This window comes from Erinaceus europaeus, chromosome 11 (genome assembly GCF_950295315.1).
Source record: "Erinaceus europaeus chromosome 11, mEriEur2.1, whole genome shotgun sequence".
Taxonomy (NCBI): domain Eukaryota; kingdom Metazoa; phylum Chordata; class Mammalia; order Eulipotyphla; family Erinaceidae; genus Erinaceus; species Erinaceus europaeus.
Genome location: NC_080172.1, coordinates 75,942,770 through 75,955,211, shown reverse-complemented (window position 1 = coordinate 75,955,211; position 12,442 = coordinate 75,942,770). Strand labels below are relative to the sequence as shown.

The window sequence follows — 12,442 nt, the reverse complement described above, 5'->3', positions numbered from 1 at the left end:
TCCACTGGGACCCATGGGATCATGCAGACTTGAGGCCACAGCTGCATAAAATAAATAGACTGAGTGGTTGAAGAAGTGGCTCAGCAGGGAGAGGGCAGGACTTGCATGCATGATCCTCAGCACCACGTATGCAGTTCTCTATGCATGCTTGTTCACTCTCTCTCTCTCTCTCAAAATGAGTACATAGATCTTTAAAATAAAACATTATACGACATAGTAGGAGTAGGATGCCGAGCAGTAGTTATTCCCATTTTAGCAATCAGAGGGTGTCCTGAGTAAAAGAGAAGGCTGTGTGTGGGGTGGAGGTCACACCTCATGCAGTGGAATCTTCCACTCCTGGCACTGATAAGAGAGTTTGTATGCTACTTCTGTCTTATTAAGCAGAAGGCTGAAGACTCAGTATTATTCTGAGCCATTACCAGTCAGCTCCTCCCCCCATTTCAGTAATGACCCTGTCCTTGCAGGTGTTGACTGAACTTGAAAATGGGTGTCACAGTCAAGAGCTTCACAAACAAGACAGTCTTTTTTGGCTCCAGGTGCTCTTGAGAGGGAAATGAAAAGGAAGCTGGCGGAGGGAAGCAGCCTCCTGGGGACCCTCTTAGGAGCTCTGTAGCCACCTACCTGCTGATGCTACTGTCTCCTCCAGGATGATTTGTGTCCTGTTTCCTAGAATCAGGGCAGTTGTAAAGATAACATACATGGAGGAGTGGACAGTGTGATGTCATCTGGACTATATGGACCCCACAGGGATGGCCAGTTACTCTGTGCACCAGTTTAGTGCAGAAGTGGGGGGTAGGGAGGAGGAGACCATTTCCCCCCTCCCTGCAGTAACAGCAGAAGCATGTGAGTTGACCCAACATTTACCCCAGCTGGCCACATTATACCACACTCTTCCCATATTTTTCCTTTTGCCAACAGGACTTCCAGGGGCTTTGTGCCCGGGTGATTCCACCATTCCTGGAGGATTCTTTTTTTTTTTTCTCCCCAAGTAGAGGGTGAAAGACAGAGATGGAGAGAGACAGAGAAAGAGAGATACTGCAGCCCTGTTCCTCTGATCTTGAAGCTTCTCCTTTACATGATGCTCCCATATGGAAACTGGAGGCTGGAACCTGGGTGCTCACACACAGTAAAGTATGAGCTACCGAATGAATTATCTCCTGACCCCCTCTTATACTTTCTACAGAAACTGTAACACTTCCCTCTGAGAGATCCCATGTCTCAATAGCAACTTAGGCAGTGAGTGTTATTCAAAAAAGGAGGGATATGAAATTAAAAAATCAAATTTCAATCTTTGTTATTTAATTGGCTTATTGACCCTGAACAAATCCCTGAACCTCAATACTCAGATTCTGAAAAATGAGAATGATATTTTTACTCCAGAATGCTTTCTAAACGCATGTAAATATTTCTTTTCTTTCTCCCCCCATCCTTTTTTCTTTAGTGTGTGTGTGGGGGGGGAGTGTTTAAGAGATAGAGAGAGATTAAGAAGTGGAGAACAAAACATTATATTTGGGAGTCGGGCTGTAGCGCAGCGGGTTAAGCGCAGGTGGCGCAAAGCACATGAACTGGCATAAGGATCCCGGTTCGAACCCCGGCTCCCCACCTGCAGGGGAGTCGCTTCACAGGCGGTGAAGCAGGTCTGCAGGTGTCTATCTTTCTCTCCTCCTCTCTGTCTTCCCCTTCTCTCTCCATTTCTCTCTGTCCTATCCAACAACGACGACAACAACAATAATAATAACTACAACAATAAAAAAAACAACAAGGGCAACAAAAGGGAATAAATAAATAAAATAAAATATTAAAAAAAAAACTTATGATTGATTTGATTACAGAAGAAAAAAAATTGTTTTTTTTTTTTTCCTAACTTTGGGTTTTATCTTTCTTTTATTTGTGTAGTGTTAGACCAAATCCAGGGCCTTACCCATGCCAGGCAAATGTCTTCTGCCACTGAATCTTCTTCTGGCCCTAAATCTGTTTTCTTAAATGAGCTCACTTTAGGCAAAACTGAAAAGGTGAAGTGCCCATGCACAAGGATCTGGGTTTGAACCCCTGCGCCCTACCTGTGGGGAAGGGAGGGGGGCTTCACAAAGCAGGTATGCAGGCCTGTCTCTCTCTTTCTCTCTCTCCCTGCCCTCCCATCTCAATTTCTCTCTGTCTGGTCAATGAGAAAATGGCCGCTGGGAGTAGTGGATTTGTAGTGCCAAAGCCCGGTGATAACACTGGTGGCAATTAAAAAAAAAAAAGGCGAAGTTTTAATTCAGTACTTTTCATTTACTCATTCTGAGCCTACCCCACCCCTTTTCCCTGCGTTGCTCTTCTCCAGTTACACTTGAAACCAGGTGATGTCAGGCAGTCATTCAAGAAAAATGCCAAGTAAGTTAACATTCCTTAAAAGGCTTGCAGTCGGGGCTGGGTGGTGGCACACCTGGTTGAGCACACATGTTACAATGCACAAGGACCCAGGGCTGCAGGTGTCTCTCTGCCACTCCCTCACTATTTCCCCCTTCCCTCTCAATTTCTGGCTGTCTCTATCCAATAAATAAATAAAGATTAAAAAATTAAAAAAGAAAAAGTCTTGCGATCAAAGCTCAGAGGAAATGATATGTATTGGGTTCAGAGAAGTCATGGTGAATTTTTTTATGCTTTTCTGTGTAAAATGTGCTGTGACTTTTCTGACAACCCAATATCTATTGACTGTTTGCTGCATTGCTGGCATGGAGCATATCTTGTGTACTCATCACAATACTTTCATGAGATGTGTGACTATCTCCCTATTTTACAGATGAGAAAGCTGGCCTAGAAGAAAGCCACTTGCTAAGAATCACAGTTAAATCATCAAAAGCCAGGACTCAAATACAGTATATCTGATTATAAAAGCAGCATTATTTACTTATTTTGTTTGTTTGTTTGTGTAATCTTGAGACACTATAAACTTGTGAGTAAGAGCTCAAAGTCTAAGCCAGGTTGTCTAGGTTCAAAACACAGTACCTGGCTGTGTGACCTAGGCAGAGACTGTGTCCTCATTTAGAAAGAGAGTAAGAGGTGCCTGGCGGTGGTACACACAGTTAAGTGCACATGCTACCATGCACAAGGGCTTGGGTGTGAGCCCCCCACTCCTCACCTGCAAGGGGGACACTTCATAGCAGTAAAGCAGGTCTGCAGGTGTCTATCATTCTTTCTCCCCCTCCCCTCTCAATTTTTTTCTGTCCTATAGGTAAAACAGAAAGAAAGAAAGAGAGAAAGAAAGAAAGAAATAGAGAGAGGAAGAAAGAAAGAAAGGAAAAAAAAAAAAGGTTACCAGGAGCAGTGGGTTCTTAGTGCTGGCACCAAGCCCCAGTGATGACCGTAGTGGCAGTTTAAAAAAAGAAGAAATAAGGGGGAGCCTGGCGGTAGTGCGGTGGGTTAAGCGCATGTGGCGCAAAGCACAAGGACCGGTGTAAGGATCCCGGTTCAAGTCCCTGGGTCCCCACCTCTAGAGGGGTCGCTTCACAGGCAGTGAAGCAGGTCTGCAGGTGTCTATCTTTCTCTCCCCCTCTCTGTCTTCCCCTCCTCTCTCCATTTCTCTCTGTCCTATCTACCGACGACATCAATAGCAACAATAATAACTACACCAACAATAAAAACAAGGGCAACAAAAGGAAAAATAAATAAATAAATATAAAAAAATTTTTTTAAAAGAAGACAGGATAAGACCTGCACTATCGGGGGCTGGGTGGTGGCACACCTGGTTGAGTGCACATGTTACAATGTGCAAGGACCTGGGTTGGAGCCCCCAGTCCCCAGCTGCTGAGGGAAACCTTCACAAGTGGTGGAACAGTGCTGCAGGTGTCTCTCTGTCTCTTCCCCTCTCTATCCCTCCCTTTCCTCTCGATTTCTGACTGTCTCTATCCAATTGATAAATAAAGATAATTTAAAAAATAACTGTACTATCTCTTGGGATTATTGTCAGAATAATATGAGTTAATGTACATAAAGCTCTTAGAACATATATGGCATATAAGAAGTGATATAAATTATTTCTTTTTTAAACTTTTTAACATTTATTTATTCATTTTCCTTTTTGTTGCCCTTGTTGTTTTATTGTTGTAGTTATTGTTGTTGTTGATGATGTCATCGTTGTTGGATAGGACAGAGAGAAATGGAGAGAGGCAGGGAATACAGAGAGGGGGAGAGAAAGACACCTGAAGACCTGCTTCACCGCCTGTGAAGTGACTCCCCTACAGGTGGGGAGCTGGGGGCTTGAACCAGGATCCTCACGCCCGTCCTTGAACTTTGCGCCACCTGTGCTTAACCGCTGCGCTACCACCCGACTTCCTCAACATAAATTATCTCTAATTATGCAGTAATCAATGGTTATTGTAGAAACTGCAAAGTTTAGAATTAGACAAAGAAAAAAAGAAAAAGGGGGTGGGTGGTGGCACACCTGGTTAAGCACACACATTACAATGTACAAGGACCCGGGTTCAAGCTTCCAGTCCCCACCTGCAGGGGGAGAACTTCACAAGTGGTGAAGCAGGGCTGCAAGTGTCTCTCTTCCTCTCTCCGCTTTCCCTCTCAGTTTCTGGCTGTCTCTATTCAGTAAATAAAGGCAATTAAAAGTTAAAATAAGGGAGTCAGGCTATAGCGCAGCAGGTTAAACACACATGGTGCGAAGCACAAGGACCCGTAAGGATCCCTGTTCAAGCCCCCGGCTTCCCACCTGCAGGGGAGTCGCTTCACAGGCAGTGAAGCAAGTTTGCAGGTGTCTGTCTTTCTCTCCCCCTCTGTCTTCCCCTCCTCTCTCCATTTCTCTGTCCTATCCAACAGCGACGACATCAATAACTACAACAATAAAACAAGGGCAACAAAAGGAAGTAAATAAAAATTTTTAAAAAATTTTTAAATTTAAATAAAAGAAAAATTTCCTCTCACTCACCCATTAATATCAGCAAATGGAGGAAATTCTTCTGATGATTTGTCCATGTAGACCTGCAATCCCACACACATACACAGATCTGTCATTTTTACATAAATGAGCAGCTTGCTTTTTCACTTAGCAATACTTTACTATACCTTTCTGTGTTGGTCCCTGTAGAATAACCTCACTGTGTCAGCTGCATGATGTGCCAGAGTGTGTAGGTGTGCTGTGATTTAATCATCTCTTTTAGGTGAACAAATTCTGTAAACTGCATGCAGTGCTACCACAAAACCTTAGTATATATAGGCGACTGAGCATTTCCGTAAGCCATATTCCTAGAAGTAGAGTTGCAAGAGAAGGGCATGTTTAGAGCTGCTGTTCTATTAGATCATCCATTAAGGATTAACATCGCTGTACAAAACAAGAAAAGGTTTTTGACAGAGCTCAACACCTAACACAAAGAACTGAACCACTAATGATGACATCTTTAATGATAACATTGTTAGGAAGAATTTTTAAAATGTGGTAGGTAAGTTCTATCTATAGCTCGCAAACCATTCCATTAGGCTAAAGTCCACTTACCTGGAATGCCAGCTTTGCTTTCCAGATTGAATCCTTCATCCAGGTCAAGATGTTCTCTCTGGTTATTCTGTGTAGAACTCTTAGGCTTCATATTCCTTCATTTCTTCCAGCTATCTAAACTCCTTTGCACTAGGACAGTGTTGGCATGGTTCCCCTCCACCCACCGCCAAGCCTGTAACATCTTAATAGAGTCCTCACCTGTCATAAGTTAAGATGACAGCCAGGGGCCATTGAACCAACTTTATGTGCATGTTTCTTCTCTCTTCATTGTCATTGCAAAGCATTCCCAGCATTTCTCTCTCCTTTATTCTCTCTCACCAGCATCAACAAACCATCCTTCCAATACTTTAAATCTCTCCCTTCTCTGAATTCTCACAACACAGTGTACCTCATTTGCAGCAGGTGCTTCCCCACCACCACCAAGTGCTTATTCCTGTGAAAATAAAGGTTTCAACTCAAAATAGCTTCCTTAGATAGTGTACCTGCCTTGCGATGAGCTTGACCCAAGTTCAAACTGAACCTACAGGGCATGAGAGGAAGCTTTAGTGCTGTAGTTTTCCCCTTTCTCTGTGCCTCTCTGTTTCAGTCTCTTTGTGTGTGAAAAAGCTAGTGGAGAACAGTAAAGACTTGGCAACAAGAACAATAGGATATATAGTCATGATGATGCAGTCATGTATTCACCTTTCTCTCTCTTAGGGCTAGTGATGGATTCCATATAATAAGGCCTCAATGAATTTTTAAGTGTCATTTTTAATCATACAAAAATACTTACTGAATAAAACTGAAGAGGAAAGATGTGTGAATAAGGGAATTTAAATAATTCTATAATTATCCAGAGACATCTGGAGTATTCTTTTCCAGTTGCTGAAGAAATTAAGATTCTAATTAGTGCGAAACTTAGTCAGATTGAGGAAGTAGGAGGGACAGGTCTCCAGAGTTTAGTGATTAGGGAAAATCCCAAATTGTACAGCTCAAATACAGACCATTAGGTCTAAGTTGCACCTCATATGAGACCATGTTATCAAGAACACCATCTCTTTTTCCACTCACTAACCCACTCATTATTCATTCACTCACCCACTTACTCTCTCACACATTATTTGTTGAAGACCCATCCAGTTGTAAACTGGATACAATGACGTCTTTAGCTGATATAACAGTGAGCTTGCAGCTGTCATGCAGGCTCTTTGGCAGCTTAGTCGCCTTCCCTGCCTGGTGGGCAAGGAATCCATGGCTAGATCTCCATGGGTCAGGAAGCTAGCGGGTATGGCTTCTGAAAAATAGAAAAATGTTTACTGCTGTGATACACACAGAAATTCTAGCTTTTTGTGCTAGTGACTAATTAAATATTAACTTCAGAGATTCTCAGTCTTTTTGTGATTGTTCATGTTTAGTTTTTTTCTTTGATCTTCTTTTATTATAGCTTAAACATTCCTTATTTGCCACTATTTAGGGCAGGGGAAGGCTGGAATTTTAGGAGTTTTTCTTTCTTTTTTTTTTAATATTTATTTTATTTTTTCCCTTTTGTTGTCCTTGTTTTATTGTTGTAGTTATTATTGTTGTTGTTGTTGTTGGATAGGACAGAGAGAAATGGAGAGAGAAGGGGAAGACAGAGAGGGGGAGAGAAAGATAGACACCTGCAGACCTGCTTCACCGCCACTGCAGGTGGGGAGCCGGGGTTCGAACCGGGATCCTTATGCCGGTCCTTGTGCTTTGCGCCACCTGCGCTTAACCCGCTACGCTACAGCCCGACTCCCAGAGTTTTTCTTTCTTAAACTGTACTTTGTCCCATGCCTGTCCCTGTTGCCTGTTAACTCATGACATCATGGGGTGGGGCTCTACACATTACTTATAGGAAGAAGGGATAACTCTGGGTTAAGGCTTCCCAACAAAGTCTCATGCACTAACTAGAAGTCTATGTTACTGGTTGTTATCCTTTTACATATCTCTCTGGCTAAAGTGACCTAAGGCTTTACTGTTTTAACATGAATATGGAAGCTAGCGGTAGAATGAAAGGAATTTGAATCCTGAAATTGTTTATAACATAGCCCATCTTCAAAGCAGTGCATTTATTTGACCTATAGGGAACCTTATACTGCCATACAAAGATTAAAAAACAAAGAATCTAAAGGTCCAGAGTTCATTCATTCGTAGTAAATATATGCGAACTAATACTAATGTGTCAGGCCCCAAACCAGGAGCAAAAGAAAAGTAAAACCAAAAAAATGTATTGTTGTGTCTCTAGAGCAACAAATGTTAAATAAAAATAACAAACAGAAATAAATATGCAGTTGTGAACTCTGTCAAGTTCTATAAAGGAAAAGGCAAGTGTAAGGTACATACAGCCTTTCCTGGGTTTCAGGAAGATTTCCCAAGGGCAGGATAGTTGAGTTGGGATAAGTCATTTAACTTCATGGTGCCTCAGTGTGCTCCTCAGTAAGATGGGAATAATACTTCCCCTCTTTGACTCACAGAGACACTGTGGGGAGAGTGATCATGTGAATGAAAGGCTTGAAAAATGCTCAGTTCACCCAGACGTGTGCATGTTATCCTCAGCCAAAGGCAGCTGTTCTCTGGCTTCTACATCTGTCATCAAGCCAGGCATTACTCAGGCACTTAGACTGTAGACCTTTGATCATTCTCCTCTGCCAGGCAGTTGTGGTAGGATAGAGCTGGGGTTAGCCTTAGTTCTGCCACTTACATCTAATGTGAATTTGGGTAAGTTACTTAATTGCTAAAACTGGCTTTCTTCATGTGTGAAATGGTAGCAATAATTGTACCAGCTCATGGTTTAAAGCTTCTAAGATCTACTTGTAGTCATTCTTAATTATTGTAGCTACCCTCACTGTTATTGTACTAATTATTAACTTGCCAACTATTTAGTAATAGCATTGGTCTTTCCTTTCCATTCCTACTATAACCAATCTAATTAAAACCCTTGTCATGTGACAGACAATAAATATATTACTATAGCCTTTCCCAACATTTTCTTATCGCCGTGCCTTCACTGCTTAAGCCACCTTTTTCTGACAGACGGAAACAGAGGAAAAGACACAACAATACCAAAGCTTCCTTTGGTGGGGGCCAGGTTTGAACCTGGGTCTTGTACATGACAAATTTTCTATCTTGTCAGTCCTCTTGCCATAATGAAAGGACTAATAGAAACAGTAACTTGTCCAAAATATCTCTGCATGTGAATTTACTTGGGATTTCTCCAATACTGTTGTCCCATGAAGCTCCATACATTATTAAGGATGCTGAATTTAAAATCTTGGAGACTTGCTAGTAGTTCTTTACTAGGGGGATAAAAATCATATATGTTACCATGTTCAAGGATCCAGGCTTAAGCAGGGGGTCACTTCTCAAGTTGAGCAGTGAAGCAGGGCTCCTGATGAATTTTTTTCCTCCCTCTTTGTCTTACCCTCCCTTCTCAACTTCTCTCCATCTTATCATCTAAAATAGAAGGAAAAGAAAGAAAGAAAGAAAGAAAGAAAGAAAGAAAGAAAGAAAGAAAGAAAAAAATGACCACTGAAAGTGGTGGATTTGTAATGTTGGCACCGAGCCTCAGTGATAGTGCTGGTGGCAAATAATAGTGATTATTAACAACAACAAAAAAAAATACCCCACAAATGACCCCATCTATAAGTGGGGAGAGGATATGAGCAGAGCAGAAGATTCACCAAAAAAAAAGGCCAACAGACTTGAAAAAATGCTCCAAGTTATTGATTGTCAGAGAAATGCAAATAAAGACAATGAGATACTACTTTACTCCTATCAGAATGTCCTACATGAGAAACAATAGTAATAACAAATGCTTGAGAGGCTGATGGGGGGGGTGTTAAGGAACACACTTGCGCTGCTGGTATAAGTGTAAATCAGTCCAACCATTGTGGAAAGCAGTCTGCAGAACTCTCAGAAGGCTAGAAATCATCATGTCCTATAACCCGGCAATTCCTTTCCTAGGGATGTATCCTCAGGAATCAATCACACTCATCCAAAAAGACCTATGTTCATAGCAGCACAATTTGTAATAGCCAAACTTGGAAGCAGCCTAGGTGTCTAACAACAGATGAGTGGCTGAGAAAGTTGTGGTATATATACACAATGAAATACTACTCAGTTACTAGGAATGATGAATTCACCTTCTTCACTTCATCTGGGATGGAGCTTGAAGGAATCATGTTAAGTGAGATGAGCCAGAAAGAGAAGGGTGAATGTGGGATGATCTCATTTATGGACAGAAGTTGAGAAATAACAGGCCCGGGTGGTGGCATACCTGGTTGAGTTCACATGTTACAATGCACAAGGACCCAGTCCCTATCCAGCTTCATGAGTGGTGAAGCAGTGCTGCAAGGACTGTCTCTCTCTCTCTCCTCTATCATCCCCTTCCCTCCTCAATTTCTGGCTGTCTCTATCAAATAAATAGAGATAATACCAAAAAAGAAGAAGAAGAAGGAAGAGGAGGAGGAGGAGGAGGAGGAGGAGAAGGTGGAGAAGAAGGAGGAGGAGGAGGAGGAGGAGGAGAAGGAGGAGAAGGGAAGGAAGGAAGGAAGGAAGGAAGGAAGGAAGGAAGGAAGGGAAATAACAGAAAGGGGAAACACAAAGTTGAACTTGTACTGGGTTTGTTGTATTACACCTAAGTAAAGAGATTTAAAGGAGGTCTCGAAACTTTACATCAGGCTCAACCTGATGTTGACTGGCTACGGAAGAAGGGCAAACAGTAGAAGAAGAAGAAAAGGACATTTTTACTATTTTTCAAAATGGAATTACACAGCAGGTAGACATTTGTTCCTGCCTTGAGAGGTATGCATCCTGAGTGTAGCTATAGTTCCTTCATTAGTACTACATAGTATTCCACACCATTTATCTTTATTATGTCAATGGGCACCTAGGTTCTTTCTTTTGGACTGTGATAAGTTATACAGATTTTAAACATGGTGCTTTTTGTTGGTTTGTTTTGGTGAATACGTGCATGCTGTTGGATATATACTTAGAGATGGAATTGCTGGGTCACAGACTAATATTAGTTTAGCTTCAGTAGATAACTTCAAGGTTTTCTTTTCTTTTTTAAAAATTTTATTTATTTATTTATTCCTTTTGTTGCCCTTGTTGTTTTGTTGTTGTAGTTATTATTGATGTCATTGTTGTTGGATAGGACAGAGAGACATGGAGAGAGGAGGGGAAGACAGAGAGGGGGAGAGAAAGACAGACACCTGCAGACCTGCTTCACCGCCTGTGAAGTGACTCCCCTGCAGGTAGGGAGCTGAACTTCAAGGTTTTCTAAAGTGTCATGCAAAGTTATTTAATTTTTGTCATTTTGGGTGGGTGTGATGATCACAATGTAACTTCAGTTTGCATTTCTGGGAGATTTAATAAGCTACAACCCTTTTTAAAATTTGTTTACTGACTTTCTTGAGAAATGCCTGTTGAACTATGTTGTCTACTTACAATTAGATTTTCTGCCTTTTTCTTGTTGATTTGTAATTATTCTGTATACAAGTTCTTTTTCGGATGTATGTGTTTTAGTTCCACTCTGGCTTGCCTTTTCATTAAGGGTGACTCTTGATGAGCAGGTGTTCTTGATTTTAATGTTGTTGCTCGATCAATTGTTTCCTTAATGGTTACTAATATATGTGTGTTTAAGAAAATTTTACCTACTCCAAGGCAATGATTTTTTTTAAAAAAAAATTGAGGGTTTTTTTTTTATTACTTTTACCTTTTCCAATTAGCTCTAACAATCTATCTGGAATGGATTCGGGGAGCAGGAAGGGAAGGAGGCTTTACTATGAGGTAATGGGCAAGAGTCTCAGCATCATATACAGAAGAGAAAGATTGTCCTTTTCCAGCATTTCCCAGTCACATGTTTGACAAAAAACCAAATGCCCATGTAAGTATTTATTTATTTATTTATTTATTTGATAGAACAGAGAGAAATTCAGAGGGAAGGTAGATAGAGAGGGAGAGACACACCTGCAGCCCTACTTCACTGCTTTTGAAGTTCCCCCCACTGCCACCTTCGCTACTCAACTGAGTGTGCCACTGCCATCCCCTACAGATGTTTTTCTGGATTGCGTGCTATCGGCCAGCTTGTCTATCTTTGCTGCCCATGACTTTCTGTAACTTTATAATACTGATGGTTCTTGAGAACTGATAGTGTCAGCCTTCCAATACGCTCCAAACTTCTACTCCACCAAACCATCCAGAAGCAAAGCATCCGGCTCTGCTTCCATTTCGCCCCAGTGAGTGTAAGAGATTGGCCTCATTTGCTCATTTGTAGTCAGTCACCTGGGTCTTTGTCCCATCAAAGCCCTTTAAATAGAAAGCCAGCCAGGTGTCTGCAGTGGAGCACAGCGGATCGCTGGATAATTAAACACTCCTGGGAAGGGGGTGGGGTGGGGTGCGGTGTGCAGTGTGGGAAGGTGGGTCTACCCTCAAGAGTGGTGGTGGTGGGGGTCTCTCTCCGGGAGAGGGGAGCCCAGTGACTCTCAAGTCCGGGCAGAGCGGGAGAGGCGAGGTGGCCGCATGTAAATGTCGCGGGGGGCTCAGCAGGGCCGCGCGAATCGGCTCTCCGGGGTGGGGCTGCCCAGCCGCAAATCACCAGTTGAGGCCGGGATCCCGTGCGCGCCTCCCGCTTGCTGGCTTGCTTGCTGGGAGCCGCGCCCGCCTGCAGCCTCCCGGGTCGAGGTGAGAGCGCACCCGGCGCACTGCAGTGGCGCGCGGGCTTCTCGGCGCTGCGCCCGGCGGACCATGAGCCAGATCAGCCGCTGAGCTCCGCGGGGAGGTGAGTGTCGCCCGGATCCTTTTGGGAGGGAGGGGGGCTCCCTTACCCGCACAGGACCGGCCGGGAAGTTTGTGGGAGATAAGCTGGGCTTTTGGGAGAAATAGTCAGTGGTCGCGCACCCCGCTTCCCCCAAGCAGGCTAGGCGTTAGGGGCAGGAATGGGGGCACACACACTGGGGACCC

At 42.9% G+C, this 12,442-nt stretch overlaps 1 protein-coding gene across 3 annotated transcripts in view; it reads left to right on the top strand.

Moving 5' to 3' along the window:
* BCAR3 (BCAR3 adaptor protein, NSP family member) overlaps positions 1-12,442 on the top strand; it is a 338,182-nt gene that overhangs the window by 175,350 nt on the left and 150,390 nt on the right. The window contains exon 1 of one of the 3 annotated variants that reach the window (XM_060202101.1): positions 11,927-12,260. The exons of the other annotated variants lie outside the window; for them this stretch is intronic. The gene's annotated coding sequence lies outside the window, so the exon portion shown is untranslated. Of the gene's footprint in view, positions 1-11,926; positions 12,261-12,442 lie in introns of those variants that run through there. 3 annotated transcript variants of the gene reach the window in all.